Raw genomic sequence first — 27,616 nt, 5'->3', positions numbered from 1 at the left:
GCGAAAGAAAATATTGTAATTGTTAGTTTCCTCCCACCCTCAACTTCAAATATTTTTGCTAGGCACAAATCAAACCTGATAACCCAAGAAGCTTCCATAATAAGATTTACTTTGTGCTAACATGATCCAGTTAGAGAACGGAATTTTACCCCCATCCCCAAAATTCAGCTAGTACAAAAGGGCACCCTCCTGTTCCCCACACCACCCTTCTCCAAGAGCCCTCTGAACGGCCAGGCTCGCCCAAGACCCACTCTGAACGGTACTTACAAGCACGAGCAATGAAATATGAACGCTTCTGCAATAACAGAATGGTTGAAATGTCAGCAATGCAGTATCAGTGTTCCAAAATGTGCATAGCCTGAATTAATCAAAGATGCATACTTCGTGTGTAAATCCGCGCAGCTCACCCAATTCTTTCGCTGCTTCATAAAACAAGACAGCAGTGCTGCATACCTTAGTAGACTGCCACCGCTCAAGCTAATGCTGAACGGAGTCAGTTCTAGCCACACATATTTCTTTTGACTGAAATTCAAAAGATGATCTGAATGTGTATGAAATAATTACCAAGTCAGGTATGATTTGTTACAAATTGTTACAGGGTAACAAACCAGTTACCCACAAGCTGCAGGTACCTTCTAGCTCTGCAGGCTGTCTTAACAGCAGGTATTTCAATACTTATTAATGACCCTCATCCCACAAGCATGATAGAGGCAACCAAATCACATTCAGCCAACAAAACAGGAAAATATTTTCAGCAATGTTCTTACTGTTTGTTATTAATATTGAAGTGGAAGTTAGCACTTAAGATACTTTGAAGAATTAGCCTTACTTTTGTGTTTAAATCACTGGAGGTATGATTAAAGCATGCAAATCCCCACGGACTAAATGCCTTCCATCAAAACATCATACAGGTACATTAAAAATTGAATAGGCATAAACAACTCCAACAGCTTGGAGCTTGAGTTGGTATTGCAGCAATCTTTGCAATTCATAAACATCAACACTTGGGACAGTTTGCATGGGAATACAAGCAACTAATTACTCTCTTTTGCTTAAGGGCACGTATGGTGTTCTCTACAGGTATCACTACTGCTTTTTGCCTAATGCATTGCCTCTTGAAAGCTTTCAGTATAACAACTTGTTGATATACTCCAAAGCATTTTTAGCACTACCAACCTGCTTTATAATCAAAAAGAACCACACTGTAACTTCTGAAAGATGTGGCTAAGAAAGCAGCAGCAGCTAGGAAACTACATGCGACTTGCAAGAAGTGTTTTCATGCTGTTCACTAACAGACAAATTAAATGGTAATACTGACACTTAACATAAAGACATTTTTTGATAAAAATATTGACATTTTCTAAAAAGAAAAAATGTGCAAGTCATAATATCTAACGAAAACTATTTGATTTTGCAGTATTATCTGAACTACTATCTTAATGACTCATTTGAAAACAAAATTAATCTATAATTTATCAAATATATCTTGTTGCACTGATGCTATTAAAGAAGTAGTTTTGGTGGGGTGAGGGTGATGCCGGAGGACACAGAGCTACCTGTTATTATCTCCAAAAATAATTCTCTTACCAAAGTGTGCAATATCATTGAAAGTACAGTTGCATCCTGCTCCCTCTTTGATGATGAAGAGTTTTTCTCTGGTGTATGACAAAACATATGAAGCAAAGTACTGATCTGGATGATTTCTGCCAATAGTCAAAACCTCTTGAAAAAGGGAGACAGTATTACACATCTCCCTTACATTTAAGAGAGCTTCTCTAAATTGCATCAGAGTGTGTGCCCTAAGTACTGAACCACTTGCTAAAGTATGATATTCCTCAGTCACATCTTCTTGTGCCACTTGGTTTTCACTGTTGCCTTGCAACATTGCTTTATTCTTCTATAACTGAAAAATCCCTAGATGCCACAAGCCAGTTTTAAGTCAACTTTATATTAATGGCACAGTCTAAAGAAGACTTAACTTGTGCTGAGAATCTGAACAAACAGTAACTTATGGCCCTTTCATTCCCAAACATCAAAATCCAAAAGATAAAACCTTTTCAAAAAATTAGAAATAAAACCTGCAAAAATGTGCCATAAAGTCAAAAACTCCTGGCTACAGTCAGTTGCAGACTGCTATGAAATAAAGAATACCATTATGCTATTAGATTGAGACTGTAGAGTGAATTTGAAGGTGGGTAAAATGTAATTACTCAAATTGGAATACATTTAAATCAATGTTAATTAACCAACAATGGTAGAGATAAAGAAATTTAGTGGCCACCAGAAATCAGAATACCTTTATCCCCCACCAGTAAAGCAAAAGAAGTAAAATGGTCCTTATTACACCGCTACTGCACTGTGGCAGGAAAGGCCATCATCTAGCAACATAAGTAATGGAGCTCCTATAGTAGCATCGTATGTAGTTCTCAAAATCCTTTCATCCTAGCTTTTGACTAGTTGACATTACATTTTGAGGTGTTTTAGCCATAAACTTTGAAGAATATCAGTCCTGACTCTGGTTCACAAAATGCTTAAGCTGTATCTTTTCACTAAAATTAACCATTTCTGTTTGCAATCACAATAAAATAATCAAGACTGAGTTTAATGTTACTTTATGCAATATTCCAGGTTTACACTATTTACCTGAAAGTAGAATTTGTCCCACTAAGTCTAACTCAGTATTTTCATCATAAAATTGTGAACATCACTTTCATTTCTTAATGTGATTGGTAAGATTGGTAAGAAGCAGTTTCACTATTACAAATAATGAGGCAGCACAAATTCTAGAAAATGGTAACTTCCTAAGCAAAACTAACAACCTCTTCAAACACCATTTAGAATGTTTTGTTATTAACTATTTCCTCACTAAGTATTTTATTTAGATTCACAGATATGCAAGACTACTTAATAAAACAGCAATGCAAGTATGATGTTTAGCTAGAGTTTACAGTCATGAATTTCCAAAGTTGAAAAAAAAAATTGTAAAAAAAAAAAGTTTAAAACAGTAGTGACATTCTGCACATCGATTTCAAAAGAAAATCAGACATTGTACATAGCTTTAAAACCAGTCTTTCAAGCTAGAGGTAGGCATAGCTTTAATGAGATTACACTAAATAAAAAGCTATGCTAAAAGATGCAATTATTAATGCAAGTAAAACAATACCAGAAACTGCTTCTCGCTCCCAAAACGCTCTTTAAGTATGTAGCCCTACAGGTTCCAATAGCACTACTTGCATAGGTGGTTTGGGGGGCTCTACTCATTCAAAGCTTTTTCAAGACTCGACTGTGCTCATGAGAAAGATAAATGCACAGGTCTCCTCCCAGCAACTCTTTGTGAAGGACAGTAACATTAGGCAGAAGAGTGGCCAGCTCCCAAGCCTACACCAAAACACAGTTTCTTAGTGTATGCCACAGTGAAGCTTAAGGCCTTCATCTGCTGCATCTTGCATGCCTAATGAAGTGTTTCAATTTTTTTCCATGCTGGTAATATGAAATTTATTTATTCATTACTAGGAAAATTATTCTCTTAATCCACAGACCGATCATCACTGGTACACTAGTACCAGTGGCATAAATGTTTATAATCGCTTCAAAAAGCCAACACTTCAGATCATTCCTATTCCTACAACTTCCAGGGCTTAAGTTTTGTTCAAAGGTATCAAATATCTAATAACATAGGTCCTTATAACAAGTCTAGAATGGATGTCACGGTTTGAAGTGAAGCAGAGTTGAACACAAATTAGTAAGTAACATGTATCATTAAAACCTGCTGGCAGCTCACATTTAGAGTACTCTTACACACCATGAGAAAGCTGTGAACAGTAGCAAGTACCAGGATCTAAGCCAGCTTAATCTAGCTAGCTGAGATGAAAGAACAAAGTCAGAATAAAGCTTTACTGACCAAGATAAGCATTTCCCAAGAATGCATAGGATGTAATTAAGTTGCTGCCATACGGAAATCCTGTGTCACTGCTTCTTCACAGCTACTGCTACCCGTAACACCTAGACTGAAGTGGTACAGGTATGCTACCGTATCTCGAAAATACGCCTTCTGTTTCCTCTATAAAGATCTAGCCTTTGATTTGCTTACACGTGAATATAAAAAAAGCAGATATCCTTACCAAGAAGCAGTAACAGCAGTAACTTTGATACCTGTGAAAACATGACTAAAAAAACAACTCAAAGAAACAGCTAATTCAGCTTAAAGTTAAGGGGGATTATGGAGTCTTTAACTTATCTGCAAAGCTCTTTCATCCTTTTTTGTGGGCAAGTGTAAGTAGCCATTTTGAACTGATATTACAACCTTGAGACGAGCAAAGTAGACTGACAAAGTAAAACGATGTTATTTTCCTGCCTTTGTTGTAATTTTCAAAGAATGAACATGAAAATACCTCTCTCCCTCCACATCTTTTTCTAGTCAAAAAATTTAAGATTGAGGTTTGGGCCCATTGTCTTCTACCCCCTTCTCTCTCCAAAATGACTACACAAAAGAAACACCTCGTACACTTAAGTAAAATCAGTTGTTCAACGGTTAGTTTAGGATAATTTAAGCTGAACAGAAAGTCTTATTTTTCAAAATTAGGCCATAAATGGGTTATTTGCAGGACAACGTCCAAGTCATCTGTTTTCTTCCAATCCATTAGAAGTTACCAAAATATTACAGGATCTTACATTCTCCAATTCAAACTCAATGAACTCAAAGAGGCAGGCTTTCATTCACTTACACAGAGACTTTCCTTTTCTTTTTAAAATTCATATTTGGATCCCTGTAATTCATCCTGTGTCACGAAATGTTTATGGTTTCAACTTCTATGGAAGATCTATCAGGCTTCAGAGATTGAAGGGTCATTCTTACTGTCAAAATTGTAAGCTTTACAATGATAATTTCATTTTCACGACAGTTTCACAAAAAATATCAGAAATATATGGGTTTTTTAGTTGCTAGTAAATAACCTGACAAAATAAACACCAATAACTTCTTGCTGACCACAGAACAAAATTAGCTTTCATCAAATGGTTTTTGATGACTGCAGAAAAAAATAGCTTTCATCAAATTTTAGAATTATACAGTCACATACACATTTTAAGATTATAACCAAATTGTCCATGAATTTGTAACTTGACCCCCAAGAGTTTATTTGCACAAAATGTTTAAAAAACAACAACAAAAGCACTTTAGCACCTTCCAGTACGGAAGATGAAAGCCTATTTTAAGTCACTATTTCCTCTTCAGGCTTCCCTCCTAGCTGCAAGGAGGGTTTCTCATTTCTTTTCTAAACCAGGATGAGCTCAATGGCCTGGTAAGCTTTTTCAACGTTTCACAGCTATCACAGTGCAAATGCTGATTTTGCTTTGGGACGTTTATGCCCTCCGTAGGTTAGCAGAGGCCACAAGCTCGGCTGAAGCTGCACGTTCCCCCCTTAAGAACAACTTCACTTCACTTCTTCACTCTCTCTGATCAATTAAATAAATGTTATTGATGGGTTGTTCAGTGACTCTGGTAAGTAGACAGTGCCTGGAAAACTATCTAGTGAACCCTCTGGCCTCTATAAAATCTGAGTATTCATCTTCTGAAGAGAAAAACACTGTTTTAAGTTGTAGGATTTCACTTTCAGCTGCTGCTGCATTAACAAAACAATATCTTTATGAGAATATTGCTTCCTGCAGATCTGCACCTCTATACATTTCAGAATGCCTAATTCAGTAAAACAATCATTTTGCATAAGTTAAATATCCCTCAAGTGAGTATTTGTCCACATTATGTCCATATTTGGAACATTTCCAAATCCAACCTAAGTCAGATTTAACTGTTTTTAACATGCCCCCTGTGCACACCTTTAAGACATGCTTTGAACGGCCCTATTTACATACAAATATATTTACAAAACACTAAAATCAAACAGAGTGTTTGTATTTTAACATTTACCTCAGCAAAAGCTATTCTGGCTACGCCACGCTCCCGACAAGCTCGTTGCCTGTGATGAACTGGTAGCACACTTGCAGGCTGTGGTCAATGCCTGTGCAGCTTTTGTTTCCTAGTAAACATTTGAGTACTTACCTCTATTTTGTCTCATCAAAAAATGTGAGATGATATTGTGAAAAAAATATGCTGGAACAGTGCGTTAATGAGATTGCATACTGGAAATCACCTGAAAATAATTATTAACTATTTACCAGAACTGTGAAACTTCCAGTAGATAATATTCAAATGCAAGTTGTCAAAAAAAAAAAAAAAGAAAGAAAAAACATATAGCCTATGTATAAATATATATGAGTACATGTAAAGCACCAACACTTGTTCTGCAATTGCCTTTTCTTCTGCATGGGGAAAGTCCACGCTACACTGCTCTGAAAAAATTAAAGAAATCTTCCCCCACACCTCAGCCACTTCCAAACCAAAGTGCAGCCTGACATTTGATACATGCACTTTCAATATGCACTATGCAAGTGTGTGGTAAAGTCCTGTTTCAAGATGATGTGAATTACAGGTATGCAGATGGAAGCGCTAGAAGGGTTCTGGTTTCGGTCTCTCAAGTACTTTATGGCTGCAACCACATGATTCAAAACTGTTTGTACTCATTACTGCTACCACTTAAACACAGGATATTCTTCTGCTTGTTACTACATGTAGTACATGTTAGTACTAACATGTACTCCACAAATTTTCAAGAACTACATTTTCATAATTCACTAATAAATATGCATCTAAAAAACTCTAAAAGAACAATGGAAAATTTGAGATTTTCTTCCTAGTTGTGAATTTTGCTTTATCATCTGCAATTCTCCAATAATTTTTTTTTTTTTTTAATTCTTACTTCACTGGTTAGGCTTCCAATAGGTTTTTCTTTTTAAAAAGCACCTTTGTTAACAATGAAATGCATTCAATTTAAGACAGTTGCATGTCCTTTGTGAAAAGGACAAATGACCACACAAGAAAAGTATATGGATTCAAAGAAATCGCTTTCAAACAATAAAATGCATCAGACGGTATACAGACACACAGCCTAGCCCAGGCGGTGATCAACACTCCAGTTTCATCCCACCACTCTTCCAGAGGGCACAAGGGACAAGTTGCATGGTCAGAAAGTGCAGTAGGAAAGGCTTGCTCCTGTGTATGTGAACTGCTTAAAAGAGAGGCGGCCGGGAGAAGTCCAAGAGAGGAAAGTCCTCGACGGCGCTCGTTCTTCTAGACTTCCATAGCCAAGAGCACAAACCCCATTTCTTGTTTAAGGAGTCAACAACATCCAAGAACTGTATTTTTACAGGTACCTATTACATTTGTTTCATGTACAGATAAAGTTGAACATTTGTATCGTTTTGGTTTAGGAACACAATTGTGATTTGACTTAAACATTTTTACTTAGAAATACCGAAAAAAATGTGAAGCATTCCAAACCATCAAAACTCTATCTAGTTTCAGTATTCACCTAACCTTGAGCAATATTCTTAACATATCATAACACCTTTAAAAACATCTTTAGGTTAGTCTTCATGTCTAGCATGAAACAAAATAAATATATACATACACACACACACATTTAAGTGTTTAAATATATATTGAATTATATTTTAAATATGGGACTTGCACTGACATGATGTAGTAACAATCTACTCAACATGGTAGTCACAGTGGCACTGGAAATACCTTGATAAAGGCAAACATCAGCATTCAAAGAAAAACACTATGAAGGGTTTCTTCTTTTGAAGTATAAAGAAGTCTCTCTTTATTGCAATTTACATACATAAGATCATAGATATAGATGTAACAAATGGGTAATTTCATATTTGGAACTGAGCCAGATTTTCTGTACTAATGAATGGTTAGGAAGCCTTTAGTGAGTATTATTTAGTTATTTCAATAACAATATTTAACAAAATACATTTTCAGAATACTTTCATTTAGCTAATAAGCAGGCCTACCTTAAAATTCTGTTAACTGCATGCTACTCTGTACTTTTACTAGCATTGCAATGCAGCAACGAAGGAACCAGCAGCAGAGATCAATTGCAGATTTTCTTTTACACTTAACAATAACGTGGCACTTGCATATCAAAGATCATGTATGGAAATCACTAAGTCTTAACTGCACAATGAAGTTTGGAGCAGATTACAGATGTGTTTACCTACCCAGTATACACTCGCTACAGGTAAACGAGAAAAATGGAAGTTTGTCACCGTGAGAGTAGTGCCCGTAGCCTTCGCACTCCACAGCCAGCCTTATCTTCACTCTCTTAAATAGACGGACGTCTGCCACCGGACTAGCAATTGTTCTCCAAATACTAGTAGTATTTCAATGCATGTCAACCCTCCTATATTGTTCATCTCATACAAAATTAAAAATGAAGTATTCTAGAGAAAACATAAATAACTTGAGCCACATTTTCAAAAGGAAGCACCTAAATCTGATGGATTTGCAATGAGACTTGGGTATCTAAAGTTCAGAGTCATTTCTGAAAGCAGCAGTTTAGCAAAGAATTAAAAGCCTCTCAAAATCCTCTCCTGTATTTTATATAGTATTAATCATATTACTGTCTTAGCAAGATACAAAATCCATACAGTTTATGGTAAAAAGAATATACATTATGTATAATGCTTGTGTGAACTAGCGTATCATTCCCATCCATCATCTCATCAAGCAGACTTGGTAATTTTCATTAATTTGGGGATTGTAACAAGGTTTGAACGGACAGCTTTCCTTCTAAGCTAGGCTGTTTCTTCCTAACCCTAAATGGGGTGCTGTGCTACCTGGCCTCTCTGTCACACACTGGAGAAGATAATTACTTTGGGTTTGTGCTTCTGTCTGTCCAGCTCACAAGGCTACTGCAAGGCTAAAGCAGCCTCAGAGCCACTAAAGCTCCTGAACATCTGATCATCCGTTTGTGTAGCTAGAACTCATCCTTTGGCACACCCCAAACATCGAGGAACACGTGGAAAACTTGTGCAGCCGAGCTGCTTACATCATCTGCGAGCCATTCGGCAATGCCTCTGCCCATGGAAATACCAGCAGGACATTTAAGTTTGGTTTGAAAGCTAATTTGTGCTGCTTGTGGCTTTAACAAGGCCAGGAGCTGTTTTTTTCATTACTGCCCCGAAGAGTTTACCAACGTACCTAGACAAGACACAAGCATTATAGGTAATAAACAGATTAAAAAGCGAAGCAAAGAGAAAGAAATACAGAATATAATGACAAAAAAATGCGTGGTAAAACTATCAATTGAGAAAGTGTCTTAATGTTCCTAAGCAATTTGTGGGAGCAGGGAAGGGTCTGGAGTTCTGTGTTTACTTCTGTAGCTAAATTTAATTAAGTTTGCAACATGGCAGAATTTAAAGCACAGTCAAATAATTAATATTAATCATAAATGAATTTGTAACTAAACACATACATAGCCCTTGACATTTTTCAGCTTGCTGATAATGGGTTTATGTGAATAACTGAAGCCTGGTTTTCCTGTAATAAATTACAATTTGTGACTTCCATCACTTTGTTCAATCTCATGTATGTAGTCTGCCTGGAAGAGATACACTGATATGCCCAAGCTACCTTAAATATATGTCCATTGTGGGCAATAGATGAAACATCACCTACAAACTGCAGCTGTCATAGCACATGAAAAGCTTCCTCCAGCATTTCACTCTTTAGTAATACCTAAAGAAAACTCCAGAATTAAGCTTTTGAAAATTCTATTTTGTCAACAACTTTTTTTTACTTGGCTTTGTTATCTCACATGGTAACTGACTGCCACTGAAAACGATCAAACTACGCATTGATTGCCTACGTCAGATTCAGAACGACATACCATTACTTAACCGATTGCACTTTGTAACATTTTCAAATACCAAAAACCTCTTATACAATTATACAATTTACTTCCTAAAGAGTAACTACCCAACTCATAGAATTTTATAATATTCCTGATCTTTTTAAAAGAATAGGTAAAACAGAAAAAAAAAGAATTTTTTGACTATAAAAAGCAGTTGAAAAATAGCTTAGCATGACACTTCTAGAATTAAAAATCGCCTGAAAAGCCTAAGTGCTAAGAACAAAAATAATTACATTAGTATAAGGAGACATTAAGATGAAGGAGGAAGAAGTACCATAAACTAATAAAAACTGCATTAGAATAAACAGACTGCAATAGAGCAATCTCCATGTTTGGAGACCTCCACATAATGCTATTACAATGTAAGATTATACAGCCAGCACAGTTCTGATGCCTTGAAAAGTCAAATCAACAAATCAGGACATCAGAAAAAAATGTCAATATAAGCAAAACAATCTAGAAATACTTGAATTTTTTGCTGAACCATAAAAGCTTACACTGGAATCATTCCCTCACCACAGCCTATAATAGTCTGTTTTTATTAATTGACCACATATTTTAAATTAACACACAGGAACTTAAAACCTTTAAGCTTGTTACTCCTCTGTCAAATTTAGTTCAAGTTGGCTGATGAGTTCAAAAGTTATTGGAAAAGAAAGGGAAAAAGAAGGAGGAACAACGCTGACACACCAGCTTCTTCTTCTTCTTCTTCTTTTTTTTTTTTTTAAACAGACCAGGCTTAAAGCAGTTTTACATGCATAGAAACTGCAAAGATGAAGCACTAAGCTCTCCCTAAGAGATGAAGGGCTTGTTTCAAAGTTACAGATTTTGGAGGGGGGAAGGCAGCGTCCCTTAAAATACTGACTGAAACATACACTACATGCAAAATTCACAAGTTCACAAAAAACAACCATGGTTTCATGAAGAGCAGAAAAATAACATACAAATTCATTCAGTCTCTTAAACTGGAAGATCCAATTAACTGTATTAATTCTCTCGTGGAGGAAAACTGATCATGTCATCAAAATTATAAAGTATTTCCACTGCAGTCTCAATTACATCAGTATTCATTTTGACTGCCATTAGCCTGACCTGTTGAATTCAGAGTATTTCCAAATTCTTCGACACTTTTTCCATGGCAGTAGCACTGTAAATAGGAAATATATGTCTGAATGGCCAGACATCATAGTCCTCTCTTCCTACGTTGCTGCAGTGTCCACTGAGGTTTGTCGCTCATGTACAGACATATGCAGATGGTCTACCTGAATTATAAGTACAGTATCATCGTTAATGGACACACTTCATTCAAAATTTATTATTTCTCACTTCTGTTGCTTTTCAGTTGCAACATTTGATCTCGGGTTTTGATTAAAAGGGAGAAAGACAGAAGTAAGCAATCATGTTGCTAACACCGTCCTGAGATAAAAATCCCTTTCTGATTCCCCAAACCTGTTACCCTGTTAGACATATCATACCTTCAAAGTGCACTGTGACCTGTATCACCATTTCATGGGCAAGCACAGGAAAAAAAATCATTAGCAGACATGTACTAAAAATCAAGAACTGCACACACATTGAAGTGGGCACAGAAGCCAATCAAGTTTCCCTTTCTTTACAGGGCCAGCTAGGGCCAAGTCCATGCATAACCAAGACAGATGAGGAAAGGTGGTCTCCAGATTGCACACCCTGAACTCTTTACTGTAGTCTTCACTGCCAGCTCAAATGTTACACAGAGAGAAAAGGAAAGCAGTTTAACTTGATCCATCAATTATCCTCTGAAAGGCAACACCTTAACAAACAGTTAAGAGTATTAGCCCACAGCGTAGCATGAGGCTGAACTAATGAATCTACTCTCAAATTGGACATGGAAGCCTACAAGAAGAGACAACATACTGCAAGATCAGGGATTTCAGCATCCTGACTCTCTATATAGCATTACTGGCTATGAGTCACTTATGAGATCAAAGAACTACACACTTTCACCTTCTCATCTAATAAATGAAATATTTTACTAAAGCATCAAAACCTGCATCCTAAACTGGGACCAGTAAAATACCAGGCTGTGCTGCTCTGCATGTACAAGCATGCATGTACTTTATGAACATGCATAAAGCAGTTGTGGACTCTTGTCTGTGGATCTTGATGACGAGCAACACATCTCCTCTGGGCGTTCCACCCACCGCAATCCAGCAGACAGGTGATAAAGTGAAGTTTTCCAATTTCTAATAAGATTCTTTTAAATCTGAACAGGATTTAAGGCTATATATATATGTACGCACACACATATATAAAATATTTAATATGTATATATTATCTGGTCTAATTTCCTAACTGTTTTAGGCTATGAAGTTTCATCCAAATACTACATCCAGTATTACCCCACCAAAATACTTATCCCACGTATTTTTCTTACTCCAGAAATGTCTACAAAAAAGACTATGCTTGCTCTAATGCCAAGACAGACAAGAGAGACCCCAGCATCACCTAGGCCCATGGTCATCCAGAGTAGGTAGGATTTGATCTGCTGTTAAGCAAACGAACCTAACAGGTGAAGAGGCTGGCAAGCTTCACCTCCTGTCCACCAAGCCCCTGCCAGCCTGACCTGTCGTTAAACACCCACTCAGTAGTAAGTGCCACTGTCAGCATTACTAAGCACCTCTGGAAAACATATCAGCCAAAAAGAATTCAAGACAATCTGGTCTTATAGTGCTGCGTAAGTTGAACTCAAAATCTTATATATTTGTCTACTTCATGGTTTCTTTTCTGTATGCAGGGACTGCACTAGCCCGTTCGCTACGAAATTATAATCATCACAGATAACCCTCTCCAAGTCCTTCCTTGAATCACAGGATAGTTGAGACTGGAAGGCTCCTCTGGAGATCGTCTAGTCTAATACAACTACAGTTATACTATGATTTGATTTTTGAACTACATGACTAACTGTACAGTGCTTTCATTACACATTTCTCCACTATTCTTTGCATGATTTGAAAAATATAGTAGTAAAAAGTTAAAACTGTCAATTGTTATGGGCCCATGAATACACAGAACACCCACTAGCTGTACTCTTCCTCATCCCTTTAAAAGCACATTTTTAATTTTTGTGTGTGTCTCAACTCCATGTAATCAAAGTTTCCGCATCAAAATACTGTTGAAATGAGTTAGGGAAAAAAAAAAAAAAAAAACACATACACGTGTGCGCGCACACACACACACAAATGCAGAGAACACTTTAATATAACAACATAGGCCAGACACACAATGCTATTATAAAGAGATACAGCCTTGTCTCACAAAACCTTCTTATCACAACACCATAACAACTAGCATTCTTTAATTTTATATATTTCTACTTTTATATATATATATATATATATATATATATATATATATATATATATATATTTGATACATATAAACACACACACATACACTTTCAAGCTTTCAAGCATTCGTTGACACAAGACCAAGTTAACCTTTACTCTACTATTTTATCCAGGGCTAAATCCACCATGACATCCTTTTTGCCTCTTAAATATAGAAACTTTCTGGAAGTCTTCCAGTACTCTGAAATATGCACAGTTTACAAGACATACAACAATTAACATGAGTGGTTCTAGAGGCTCCTGAGACAGTTCTCTAAAGATCCTACGATATGATGTCCAGATCTGTTTATTTAATTTTTTTTATTTAATATTTAATTTCAGAAATCACTTCTTTACCATCTTTAGCAAAGTGGATATGAACTTTCTATTCCAAACACAAAATGAGATGGAAGAGGAGAAAACAGAATGAAGTGTATAAAAAAGCAAAATATTTAAAATATAACTGCATTAAAACATCACAAATTTATGCTCAGTTATGTCTAACAGCACTGACCATTTTACGAAACACACATAGAAAATGACCATTTCACCCTGCAGATGGTTGCCTTGGAGTCACAGGACTAGATGCATTAGATAAAAAGATCACAAGATTATGATGTTTATATGCCTGAAAGTCGATATCTATTCACTTTTTGATTGCCAGTTAGATGATGTGTTTCTACTTATTTTTCAAAATGATAATGTTTAATGTTTTACTTCAGTCTTCACAAAAGACTTTAATTGTAAGATTCCTAACATCACCGTATTTGTCAGAGAGCTTCCAAGCTTTCAAAGGCACAGTGGAGAAAGAAGATTAGAGAATATTTATAAAAACATATATGCAAGCTGGCAAAGTCCGAGGTACTTAATCACTGTACACTAAAGGAAATATTTTAAATAGTTCCTGAATCACCTGCAATTATCTTCAAAAGCTCATGGAAGACAGGAAAGCTCCCAAGGACACCAAGGGCTAGCACAAAAACTATCCTAAAAAAGAAGAAAAAGGAGAAACAAAGGAGTTACAGACAAGTCATCCTTACTTCCATAATAGTAGGTTACCTGAAGGAATACTTAAACGATCAATTTGTACAAATCTTCCCACTCAAGGCTGGGAAATCACATCAAATTAATCCAATTTCCTCCTCTGACAACAGCCAAGAGGAAAAGGTAGGAATTCTGTATCTTGACTTTAGCCAGAGTATAAACATAAAACATAAAGCATGAACATCACAGGACAAAAAAACTGCACCGTAGGAGTAAGTGCCACTAGTTCACCCTGCTGGCAGAATATTTGAAGTGGGCAGAAATCCATCCTCAGTTCAATGTGCTTCAGTATTTTCATTAACGGCTTGCTGAGCATACCCTTAAATGCAAACAGGTAACACCGTGCTCTGGGAGGTACGCAAGCAAATTTTTAATGCATCTTCCACTGAAGTGCCATCTTTGATTGACAGTTCGAGCCCTAAGAAAGAAATTGTTTAATAATTACATTGTTAAATACTGATTCACGTTCCCTTGGAAGTCTGTAAAATCAAATTAGTTGTTTTTAAATACTAAGTCAGAGATGGTTCAAAGAAGTTTCATTCTGCCTAAAAACAGGAAATGAACAATTCTCAGGACGCTTTTCAGATCAAGTTTCTCTACCTCTGGTGTATCTGTAGATCAGAGGATCTACACGAAAGCAAAGGATGAATGTGGACTGGGGGGGGAGGTGCTTCCACAAAAGCTAGAGGAAGAGTAATGCAGCAGAAGCCTGAGACATAGGCAAAATTAGGAGACATCTTGAAAGGAAACACTTAAAAGCAGGATCTGATTCCAGAAAATCTGCCGAAGCCACATCAGTGAAGCAGCACTGAGGTCCTGGCGCTGCAGAGAATCACATCTGCCCGGAAGACCCTCTGTCCTCACAGATCTCCTGCTAATCTCCACCATTTCTGTGGCCCAGACCTTAGTTTTTCTGTAATGAACCTAAACGACGTAATAAAAAAGAAAGAAGCATTTCTCTGCATAAAGTCCACACAATTGTGCTAACTAATACACAGGTTGTTCTGCAAAGAGATATAGCTCAGCCCCTTGTTTTTAAATACATAAGCATTTTAAAAAGTTATCAGGGAAGTAGCCAAATACTTCTCTAAGAGCTGTTTATACACCATGGTTCTTCAGCAGCTAGTTAGCAAAATGCAGAAATAGGAAACCTCTGAAAACTTTTCTTTTTTTCCTTTTACAACAGTTTGGATATGATTTTTAAAATTACAACCAAAAGGAGCAGTACTACAATCCCCTAGTTATATTTTTCCCAGGATTTAGTGTCAAAAAGCATTTAAACGATGAACCCTTTATTTGAAGATGATTAATTATAATGCATTCCATTTGGGTAATAAGATTCAATACCCTCCTCTCAATTACACAAAAAGCACACTCCTGGTTTAAGATTAAAAACTAAAATGTTGCCAAAAAGAAATTCTTGTCTCTTTCAGATCACAAAAAGTATCTATTTAGACACAGTGAGATTGCTAGAAAAACCTAAGACTTTCAAAAAGGTACTATTTTGTACACGTGGCTTAGCTACAAAGTCGAAACAGAAATGACAACGGAGCTTAGGAAAGTAAGCCTTTCTGCCAATGAATTTCTGTAAAGTCAACAATTATAATTTATTCTGATCCTTTGTGTCACCATATTAGTAGTTATTTTTCAGCAATCCCAGAGCAGCAACAAATAATGCCATAGAAGAGGACTGATATAATTACATGCTGAAAAAGATAGGCCAGCACCCTTACACTCAAAACTACCCTCTGTGGCTCCTTCATACCCCATATGTTGCTAATAAAACTGCTTGAATCATACCTATGAGACAGTTTTACTGATATTGTATCAGGTCCCTAGGTTCTTTGTATGAGATACGATGTCACTAGAACTATAACTATGCAAATTTTGTGATACAGGATCCCACTGGACACAATATTACATACGTAATTCGCCGTATGAAACTGTGCATTAACAATAATTCTGGTGTTATATAAATGAAACCCCTATGTTTACTGAAAAGCTCACTACACTACAATGAAATCAAATTTAAAAAGCAATAAAAAGCAACTGACATGTTATTCGTAGTAAAGATGGCAACACTGCTATTTTTCCTCAAACATAACGTAAATATTACTTTGTGTTCATTTGATAATGTTTTACAGAAAGTTTTAGTGCTGACACTAAACAAATAGAGGTAAACATTTCTCCTCCCTCAACAATATTAATTAGGGACTTAAACGTAGGAATCTTCTGAGCCAAATTTTCAGGAATAACCATGTAATTTTCAGCATGCCGAACTGTATTCAGATATAACTTTGATTCTCAGTTTCAACTGATTATTTTTAAAATGTTAAGTATTAAAAATTGCAGCAATAAAGAACAGCAGCTTGAGGACAGAAGCACATGTCACACCGAAGCACCACAAAGTCTCATCATCTGGTCAGAAAACGCCTGCGTTCTCATTCAGGCTCTTACTTTAAATATCTGCATGACCTCAGGTAAGTGATGTTTCCTTCCAGCCCACATCACGTGAATTAGGATCTCCTACTAACTTTTCCTGCTTAAGAATATGGTCAGGGCTTTATACACCTGAAGGAGGACATGTCTGTCTTAAAGAGCTTAAAAATCAGTGTAGCTATCTTTGAGAACAGAGATCAGAGGTACAATAAGAACTCAGACAGCACAACAAAGCTGGATACATACTCTACTTTTTTGTGTTTCTGGCGATATTTTTCCCTAATCATTTTAGGGAATTGGAAAGTACCAGAGCTTGCAAAAAGAAGTAAGTATGTATGTATGTATGTGTACGTGTGTGTGTGTATATATATATATATATATATAATATTATATAAATATGTATATTTTATATATACATACTTATATAAGAAGTATGCATATGTGTGTGTATGTGTGTATATATATTTTTTTTTAATCTGAAAAAAGTTAACAGGCTAGCATTATAAATTGAGTTTGGTAGAAATTCAGGCTTAGGAGAGGGAGGCACACGATTTCACACAGGTGCTGTGAGAATTAATAAACCAGGAAATTTTGTGAAGTACTGTGTACAGTAAGTTGTTTAATACAGAGAGGAAAAACACACAGCTCAGTATTCCCTTGAAATACTGAAAAATGCCTTTGCCTCCAGATAGAAAACATAAATGACACACTACAACTAGCTGAAAAGTCTCACACCGAGAACTACTGACTTAAAGTGATGTACAGTTTTATTCCATGGAAGTACGAGTTCTAATCCATCATTCAGTAAACAGACTGATGAAATGACTGTTTCTTATAAATATATTTCATATGTTTCTACTATACAGGAAGTGCTTTAAGTAGTAACTTTACATGAATTTTTCCTTGATGCCATACTAAAACTATATTAGTTTAATTCTCCATTAAAACAAACAAAAAACCTTAGGTGACATTTTATAAGCTACAAAGTTTGCACTGTATCTATAAACACTCAACACTTTAGTACTGGTGCTGAATTTTATCATCATACAATTCAGAGATAATTATATACCTATTTTCAAAGTTTGAAAAAATAAAACCCCCAAAACATGGCACAGAACTATTAAAAAAACAACTTATTTTTAGAAAAATCATTTATGTACATGTTTAACTAATAGTCTGACTTCAGCATTTGCACAGTGAGACAACTCCATGCTTCAATTTAAACATGCTCGTAAATCCTTCGCTGATTCACAGCCAATTCACCATTATGTTAAAAGTTGATAGAAAAAAAAAAAAAGAAAGAAAGAAAGAAAAAAGAAAGCAACAACTCCGTCCTCAAAGAGGTTATTAGAAACCCTGTAAAATTTGCAACTTGTGCATAACCTGGAGTTTACTGAACATATGAATTCTACAGCTAAAATGCGTTTAAATGAAATTTCAGTGTGGGCAAAAGAACTTCTGGGAAATGCATTAACAGAGCTGTACAGCCCCTACTTCTCCATCCTTGGCAGCAGTTGAACACACAAATTTGAAAGTAGGAGCCGCTAAGAGTTAGATGGATTAAAGAAAGCCTAAAGATGAGAAGCAGCTTCCTGGACAACCTGTTTCTCCTATCCTTTACCTGGACAACTAGACGGCCGCTGCGCAATGGATCTGATGTGCCAGGTCGCGTGGTGGCCACAAGCCCGAGGGACTTGCTGCTACCTGGGTGCGCGTCTCCTAGCAATACTCCTAGCTCCAGCTCGGTGCGAGCCCTGCCAGACCTCGGCTGCTTCCACGCGTTCACAAGGTAGCGCACGCAAGCTAATAAAGCCAGGCCGAGCCTAAATTGGCTCTGCACAGAACGGGCTTGTGAGCTTCTGCAACCATTTCGCACCTAATTTACAAAGTAGATTATCTATCCACATGTCACTGAGATCTAGAGTGAGAAGTGACTAGGATCAAAATTAGTTAATTGATTAACCTTTAAATGAAACACAGAAAGCAAGCGTAACATGCCAGAAAAATTTCGAAAAACGCGTTGTTTTCGTTGCGACCCATTAAGCTGTCCAGTACCGCCGAAGGATTAACGAAAAACTGCCGAGCAACAACACAGAAGGCGGCCGACTCTCGGTGGACATGCCAACACAAGACGAAGCGCAAAGACCTTTCAGCTAGTAAAGTTTCAAGCCAGCATGTACAAGGAACTGCAGGGACACGTGAACTTGCCAACTTTGATTCAGAAGCTGAGTGTATATGATGTCCACTCATTTCAGTAATCCCTCCCTGAATCACAGACTTTCTCTGCTGCTTCTCCATAACAATACAACATAATCATTATTCTCACAAAGTGACTATATGCTGTTTCACACAGAGATTTAGTAAAGGATAAAAAAAAAAATAAAAAAAAAAACCTAAATATCCAGAATTGAAAATATTTATCTTAAACATGACACCTTTTCTCTCACAACAGAATCAGTCAGTAAGTATGCTATACATCAGGATTATTTCCAAAACTTTACTTGTTAAGCAAGACTTTTTTTTTTTTTTTTTTTTTTTTTTTTAACTCGGAAGTCCAGGAAGAGCAGAAGTAAATAGGTTTCTAAATAAGTAACTTACATGAACACTTTTTTAACACCACCAGTGAAAACATTTCATAAAATAGTATTTACAAGTCAGAGCTGACCTCAGGCACCACATGCAGTACGTAGAAAACAACCTACATGGATATTGAGCTTGATAATACTATACAGGGGCAAATTTTGCACACGGAAGATGAGCTCTCGAACAAATGTTTTCCAATGTATTACGCACGCAAAAAGCTTTTTTTCTGCATCAAGAACTGCATGTCACATTCCTTAAACTGTTTCTTTTCTTGACCAAATACATCATAGACAACCTACAGAGGATGTTCCTGTGTTTATCTTTGAAATTCTCATTTACAGTTCCCACTAATACTGAAAAAATGTTATTTTTTTTCAAAAAAAGAAAAAAAAGAACAGCCACGTTTCAGATCCAACTCCCTACACTTTTGTTCTAGAAAACAGCAGGAGTAATTAGAGACTTCTAACACTAACAGAAGTGCTGACAGAGATTTTCATTGACTTTAAGCACGGATCCAGAGCCCACAGTAAGGCAAAGACAACCAGCAATACAACTGGCTGTACAAGGAGCATCGGCAGACAGCCGGTTACGGCAATTACGCCAGGCTGCCCGGCGCCACGACCCGCTCCCGGGCAGTACGCGCTGCAGGCAGCAGACAGCACCAGGCCGGCTCAGCTCCTCCAGGCGCGCGACGAAAGCCCGGGGTACGGGTTTGTAATACGCACTGGCACAGTCACAGCCGACCCCACGTGCAAAACCACAGGCTACTGGTTGGCAAGTTCATTTTATACACATACACATACTGGGCATTCTCTTCAAGATCAATAAAAATACATTCAAATAAGGATAAAACGGACAACTGAGCAGGACCAAGTAGGAAAACTAGTAACTCATCTCATTTAAAACATAAATGCAAGGAAAAACAGCAATTCCACACTTTCCCAGAACTAGAGCTACTTATGTACAAATTACTGGTGATACTATATATGACATTCTTGACTGTCTTATCACTCCCCCAAATCAATCTTTCATACAGGGTACTTCACTCCTGAACATGAAAGCTCAGCAGTTCCTTCTTACAAGAGAGGGTTAGGTATACATATATAATCTCACAATCCATATACTCTCTCCATATATACAGATTCTTAGATCTTTTAATCTATTCAGGAACTCTATTAGGTGAAGAAAAGAGACCTGGTCCACAAAAAACAAAATACTTTCAGTCTCTTCCCAATGTTTGCATTTTCTAGAGTAGAGCCACTTTAGTCCACAAGAATAAATTAAATATAACACAGATTTGGAATATAACATTCTAATATTGCCCTTGGAATTAAATACGATGCAGGCAACTGCTTAGCAGTTGCAGAGGCTAAGCAGTTCCAAGTGATAACTGTAATGATGAATGTATAATCTAATGTCCATTCACTTAGATTATATATGAAGTACCATACAAAAATCTCCTGTACCCATTTTAACTCCACGAGAAAAAAAAAAAAAAAAAAAAAAAAAAAAAAAAAAAAACATAGGTTTTCAGGCTAAATTTAAGCATTTCATACTTTTTGGCTTAAACAGGAACAGTCTTTGCACATAGTTAAAGAAGCCTGGGGCTGCACAGTCCATTACAATCTCAGCGACTGGCCTCATCATTCCCTGTGATAATGTGGCTGGAAAAAATAAGGTCAACAAAATTTCCCTGTGCCCTTCCAGCTGTGGGAGGCAGAAATCAGCCTATACTTCAGAAGAAAGGGTGCTACAAAAGGGGAACCTAACATATAAAACACAGAACATTAACACAGAGCACAGACCTACTCACACTCTTGCTTTTTGTTTGTATAACCGATTCCAGTATAGCCATTTAGGAATGTTTTATACTTTAATCATATAGCAATAGCTTATTTCTGAACCTAATTTATAGTATAAGGTTTGCTTATTGAATCAGAAGGAAGTCATCCAATGCTCAGGCGTTGTTCTTGTTCTCAAAGCACCATGCTCCAGAGACAAACTGCAATTCATCACCCGGGCTTCACTGCAGCCTGCCTTGAATGCAAAAACACGAAACCACACAGTATGGCTGAGGAAACGCGGGTGCAGAATGCCAGCTCTCTCACTGGCAAACATCACTTATTTTTACCACAAGCCACAGTTATGCTAGTTGTCCCATGGAGAAAGACAGTCTTTTCCTCAAGACTGTTGTCTTCTAGAATAGAAAACCCAGACTGAAAACTCGTATTGCAGCTTCCGAGCCTACAAAGTTTCCGTGCAGTGCTACGAAAGACCTTACCTTCCAGGGTTCAGTCTACACAACTTGGCGTTCAAGTCACATGCCCACCTGACATTACACTGGCAAATGTTGTCAAGGCAGATCTGCTCCACAGTAAATTCCTTCTTCTATGCAAGTCTCCCAGAACAGATTTTAAAAAAAGAGGACAAAAAGCTTATGAAATTTACCAAAGGACAGGATTTTTACTGAATTTCCTCAATGATCTCAAAATAATCGGAAGTTGCCCTTCAATGAAAACCCATGTAAGCAAAATCCACGGCAAACAGCTCAATGCTTTGTTCTTACATTTTCAAACTGTTCTAAACTGCTTCCTCTGAAAAGGACAGCTTTTATCTGGCCAACTTTCAAAATAAGGGAGAATATGAGGAATTTATAGGGGAAAGTATTTGGTGGACAGAAGGGGGAAGGGACAAGCATGACAGTTTTAACAGAGCAAAGGAAAAAAAAAAAAAAAAAAAAAAAAAAAAAAAAAAACACATGTAATGCAAATACATGCTTCCAGAACCTGGAAACCACGTTAACATGGAAAGCAGCATCTTCCTGTTTTGTTAGCACAAAGACATCTCTGAATCAAAACCTGACTTCACTGGCTAAAGATGCTTAACTAGTGCTAACAGAAGTTATGAAAAACTAATCAAGTTCATAAAAGGGTATGTGGAAAAGTAGTATTAGGGCAGAATGGTGGCTGATCCTCTGATCTTAAATGTGTGGCAAATATGGGAAAAGAGAGAGAGATTGTTACAGCAGGGAGGTTAAGACTGAGACTGGCTCAGTTAAGTGCAGTATCTGTTAAGTGAAAGCAGCCTATCACACAAAAAAGTATAGGTTGGCAAAAAAAAAAGATATTTTAAAAAGAATTCTTTCCTTTTTACTGGAAAGCAAAGTTATCATAGATAACCATAGCATATGAATGCTATAATTTTAATTTCTACATTAAAATCTTGTAAGTTGTAAAGGGTGTTCTCTCTCCACGTCTCCTGAATGATTGGAATTCAAGGACCCAATTATACTTCTGATCTCAAGGACTACCAGTTAAGGCCTCAAACACCGTAAAACATTTATGCTGGGCAGACTTTCATTCCAATCAGGGAAGTAAAAAGGAAAGACCTAATCAGAAGTAGAGACCTTCTTCTCGATAACACAGTACACTACTGCATTTTCAAAAAACTTTATTAACATTTGAGATTCAATCTTTCCCACATCCATTAATTCTCTTTAACCTGTTCAGCAGAATGACCTGTATGAAGGAGTACGCTTTACTGCTCTGAAACCAATCTCATTAGATGTTCTCATGAGTCAAGGCTAGAGAAAAAAAATACACATGCAAAATGGAGACTTTAAAATAATATAGCAATTAAAGAACTGATATTCTGTAATGCATTAATGTACTACTCCTTGAAGGGAAATAAAGGTCAATAATTTAGAGAATTTCTTTATTATTTTTATCGACAACACAAAAATGTGTATTAGCTCTGTGTACCAGAAAGACTGAGTACAGACATATATTAGTTTCCACAAAAGTAAATAGGTAAGAGTTACATGCAAAACCAGCACATAACAGCACAGCACATTGTTTTATAGGAAAACATACCTCATTCATGAATACGTCCAAGTCCTAACTTGAGTAATATTATCTAGTTCATGCAATCTGACATCTGAAAAGGCACACCTGTGGTGAATGATGAGAATCCCAGAGTCAAACTTCTCAGTACCAAACTATTTTAACCACCTTTTCCATTTTTGCAAAGACTAACTGCAGGAACAGGATTCAAATAATTATAATTTGTGGCTTTTTAACATCAGTGGTAATCTCTTAGACTAGCTCTTTTATATTCCATCACATGTTCTTCCAAATAAGAACTATCCAAAAATACTTGGTATGAAAAACTAAATGTTCCCAGTGACAACTCTGATCACATCATTCTTCACACATGAACATTAGAAGATGCAACAGCAGCAAAAAACACTGGTTATAACTTCAAGACTAAATCCTATAGTAACTTTTCAAACTGTCATTCCTGAAATTCAAATAATATGTTCATTGCTTTAATCAAAATTTAGTGAAGCACAGTTTGTATTGTGCTGCAAGCCAAAAAGTGAATGTTCCTAATTTGAATCATGGATGGATGAAGCTGGAAAGTAAGTTCTGAAAATCTGTAACTGTTCTGACACTACTGCATGTGCATTACAAGTTCCCCCTATCCATTTCCTAGGCTTACTCTAGACCTTTTACTACCTTTGAAAAGTTTGGTTGGTTTTGCTTGTATGTTTGCTTTTTTAAATGAGTTCCTTTTATTTTTCTACCTAACCAGAGGAAACCATACAGACAAAAAAGCCTCGGCTGAAAAAAAGACAGGAGCAAGGTGAGAATGAAGGGACTGCAGTGATTATTTGAGTTGGATTGGGGTTGAGGGGGAAAGGAGGCTGGTGAGGTTTTTAAAGTAACATTTTAGTAAAACTTGCAAGGAATTTCATCTTTAGCACAGAATTTTGAGGTCATTTCTTCGTATTATCTACCTAAGTAACTATTCTGCTATGTAATGTTCCTCTTACTCAAAACACAGGACATAAAAGGGGTGAAATTGTGGTCAGCACTGTAAAACACATGCACAAGGAAGGGGAAATGATCAGTAGCCCTCCCTCTTCTCAATCTTAGATGAATTCATCTTCATCAGGACTGTTTTCAATATTTCACAGCAGACAAACACATTTTTCTTATGAATCCTATAGCGTTCATTTCTCTACCCCATACGAAGCCTTCACAAAAATTAAACTGTTCTGATACCCAAAATCAGATATTGCCAGCAGTGTCTTAATTCACTTTAAGGTCCAGTGTCTCCAATAGCTTAGAAGTGGGAGCTTTAGACAAACTTCTGGAGGTTATTTTGTTTTTGTTTTTTTAAGAGGTATTCCATATTTGCCTGTTGGAGGCTTTCTTCCCTTTAAGTTCTGTATATTTAGACACTGGTTTTGCAGTTAGAATAAAGTCCCAACTATGAGCCTGTTTTACTGTTCAAAATCTTCTAAATACATTTTCCGAAAAATATATTATAAACCTTAAAGTCAGCCTTTATACACACAACATACAGAGCAAAACACTGCATGAAAAAATGCAAACACAGGTCTACATAAGTCTACAAGATGAACATTATTATTTTACTGTAGTGTAAAAAACGGCCTTTAAAAAGCACATGTGACATTTCACTGTGTGATTATCTCAGAGCCATTAGGACCACAAGCTCAGCCTCCTCCTACGAACAATGGATTTTCTACAAAGAGCCTGCAGGGGTAAGGAGAAACCAATACTGATTCTGGAGCTTCCCAGACGAAGTCCAGACCACTATCCCAGGACAGATGGTCTCTCATCACATGCTGCAATGACTTGCAGCAGAGAGAGAACAGATGGAGGAGCCCTGACCTTTCTGCAAGCTAACAAGGCTCAAACTTCCAGGTAAGGCAACATCAGACATGAGTGACGGCTTTTGTTTTTAAAGATCTGACATTTGATGCTTTAAGACTAAAGTCCCCTTTAGCTAGGAAACTCCTTTGTTAAGCTTGTATTTCTTTCTTCACATATTGTTTCATATGGGATAAACAAAAGTGAGCTTTGAACTTAGGTGATTCTCCAGAGGAGTGCAGGAAACACCTGGAGATCTTGCAAGATCCTGGACACTAATACCACAGTAGAAAACATCTACGCACTAACACCTTGAATATCAAAAGAAGACATCGGACAAGGTGTCTTAAGTTTGGACGTATGATTTTTAATTAGAAACAATTAGAAACCTAGATTCATTAGGCTTGAAATCATACAGGACTTCTAGAGAGTCCACCTGCAAGATTATCCTTACAGAAAAGTACAAGGGCAAGTGCAGAGTCCTGCACCTAGGGAGAAATAACCCTAGGCACCAGGACAAGCTGGGGGCTGACCTTCTGGAGAGCAGCTCTGCAGAGAAGGACCTGGCAGTGCTGGTGGATGACAAGCTGACCAAGAGCCAGCAATGTGCCCTTGTGGCCAAGAAAGCCAACGGTATCCTGGGGTGCATTAGGAAGCGTGTTGCCAGCAGGTCGAGGGAGGTGATCCTGCCCCTCTACTCAGCCCTGCTGAGGCCTCATCTCGAGTGCTGTGTCCAGTTCTGGGCTCCCCAGGACAAGAGAGACATGAGGCTCCTGCAGAGAGTCCAGTGTAGGGCTACAAAGATGATCAGAGGGCTGGAGCACCTGCCCTGTGAGAAACAACTGCGAGAGCTGGGCCTCTTCAGCCTGGGGAAGAGCAGACTGAGGGGGGATCTGATCAATGTGTACAAGTACCTGAAGGGAGGGTGTCAGGGGGACGGGGACAAACTCTTTTCAGTTGCCCCGTGTGACAGGACAAGAGCAATGGGCAGAAATTGAAGCACAGGACGTTCCTCCTGACCGTGAGGGGTAATTTCTTCCCTGTGAGAGTGATGGAGCCCTGGCACAGGTTGCCCAGAGAGGTTGTGGAGTCTCCTTCTCTGGAGATCTTCAAGGCCCGCCTGGATGCAACCCTGTCTAACATGCTCTAGGTGACCCTGCTGAGCAGGGAGGTTGGACTAGATGATCTCCAGAGGTCCCTTCCAACCTTACTGATTCTGTGATTCTATGAAACTATAAAGTGACCATGGACTTCGCTGACAACTCTCAGGACTCCCTAAATAAATATTCCTCATGCATTAAAAATACACTCTAAAACACAGCTGACAAAGCATTTTTGTAACAATACACCACTAATTCTTCCAATTCATTTTTATATATATCCGTATGTGCACCTGTACATGAAAACTCAGAAAAATAAAAGGTTAACGTAATAGCTAAGATGACATTATTAGCTGCAGCACAGAATCTTTTTTTTTTTTTTAACCAATGTAGAGGAATAAGAACAGTATTTCTGTAGATCTGTTTTATCAGTATCTATAATTGTCTCTGTATGTCTAAATCATCCAATAAGCTGAGTAATAATTAACTCATCTCAAAATTTTACAAACACTTACTACTACACACTGCTGATAGAGGTTTTCATCCAATAAACACTAAAACTTTCTTTCTCAAAGCAAGATACATAGAGGCTTAGTCACTATAGCATGTAACAGAATTACAGAAGTTTTCAGAGCAGCTTACCGTAAGTTCAAAGATGTATTATTTCCCAGAACAAAACAACACATTTCATTTTTAAGATGTTTGCTCTCAGTATTGAATGACACTGTCATATACCTGAAAGGGTTCCTTAAGCAAGCCAAATCCACGCAGCAACTATTTCTCTATGCTCTAAGTATGCCAACCAAACCACATGCACACGTTAAAAAAAATGAAAAGCAGGAAATAAAGGTAATGTCTTAATGAATCAACAGCTTATCCTGATTTTGTAGGGAACACATTAAAAAAATAAACATTGAAAATCCTGGCCATATATTAAGGCAAGTCTTATACCCAAACAATTTGATAGCGTAACATTGTTTATTAAGCCAGTATTTTCCTAAGTTATGATCTAAACAGAATACTAGTCAATTCACCAAAAGATATCAAAGACATTCTTTTATTACAACTGATCCAAGTATCCCCCTTGAGGCTATGGCTATCAGAAAGCATTTAGTTAGCTCCCAAGCCAATATTTTTGTACTTGTATTATTATGAAACTATAACACATTTTCAATAACTTTTAGCTTTGCTATACAGAGCAGCAAATAATTTCCCAGAACCCTCTGAAAAATCTGACATGCGAAACGATTCTCTAGTCAACTTGTGTGTTATTAAGCCGAAAAAATGTATACCAGATCATTTGATCACTGGAGGGAATGGAAAAGTATTGGGAGCTTCAGGACAGATGGATGAACTTCAGATCATATGAAATACTACTACCAAGGCTGTATTTGAAGAAAAATGTGGAAGTTCATGAAAGCGCCCTGGGTGAGAATACTTTGGGTTGCTAAGAAACATCACCCCTGATGATGGATGAATTAAATTGTCTCAGTTAGTAGAGCCAATTCTAGGCATCCCTCGTTTATTAGTAGAATGTTTCCTTTTACTGGTAATTTATTTTAACAGCTATATACAAATAAAAAGCC

General features: G+C 37.1%; 1 protein-coding gene across 16 annotated transcripts in view; it reads right to left on the bottom strand.

The window, feature by feature from the left end:
• Positions 1–27,616, bottom strand: part of GTDC1 (glycosyltransferase like domain containing 1) — a 189,060-nt gene that overhangs the window by 149,961 nt on the left and 11,483 nt on the right. For 2 of the 16 annotated variants that reach the window (XM_062578877.1, XM_062578881.1), the window contains exon 1: positions 14,100–14,165. The exons of 13 other annotated variants lie outside the window; for them this stretch is intronic. The gene's annotated coding sequence lies outside the window, so the exon portion shown is untranslated. Of the gene's footprint in view, positions 1–14,099; positions 14,166–23,124; positions 23,203–27,616 lie in introns of those variants that run through there. One more of the 16 variants, XM_062578875.1, reaches the window with a different exon arrangement.

The sequence above is a fragment of the Rhea pennata genome, chromosome 6 (genome assembly GCF_028389875.1).
Source record: "Rhea pennata isolate bPtePen1 chromosome 6, bPtePen1.pri, whole genome shotgun sequence".
In the NCBI taxonomy this organism is placed as follows: Eukaryota; Metazoa; Chordata; class Aves; order Rheiformes; family Rheidae; genus Rhea; species Rhea pennata.
This window is presented reverse-complemented; position numbering and strand designations above follow the sequence as displayed.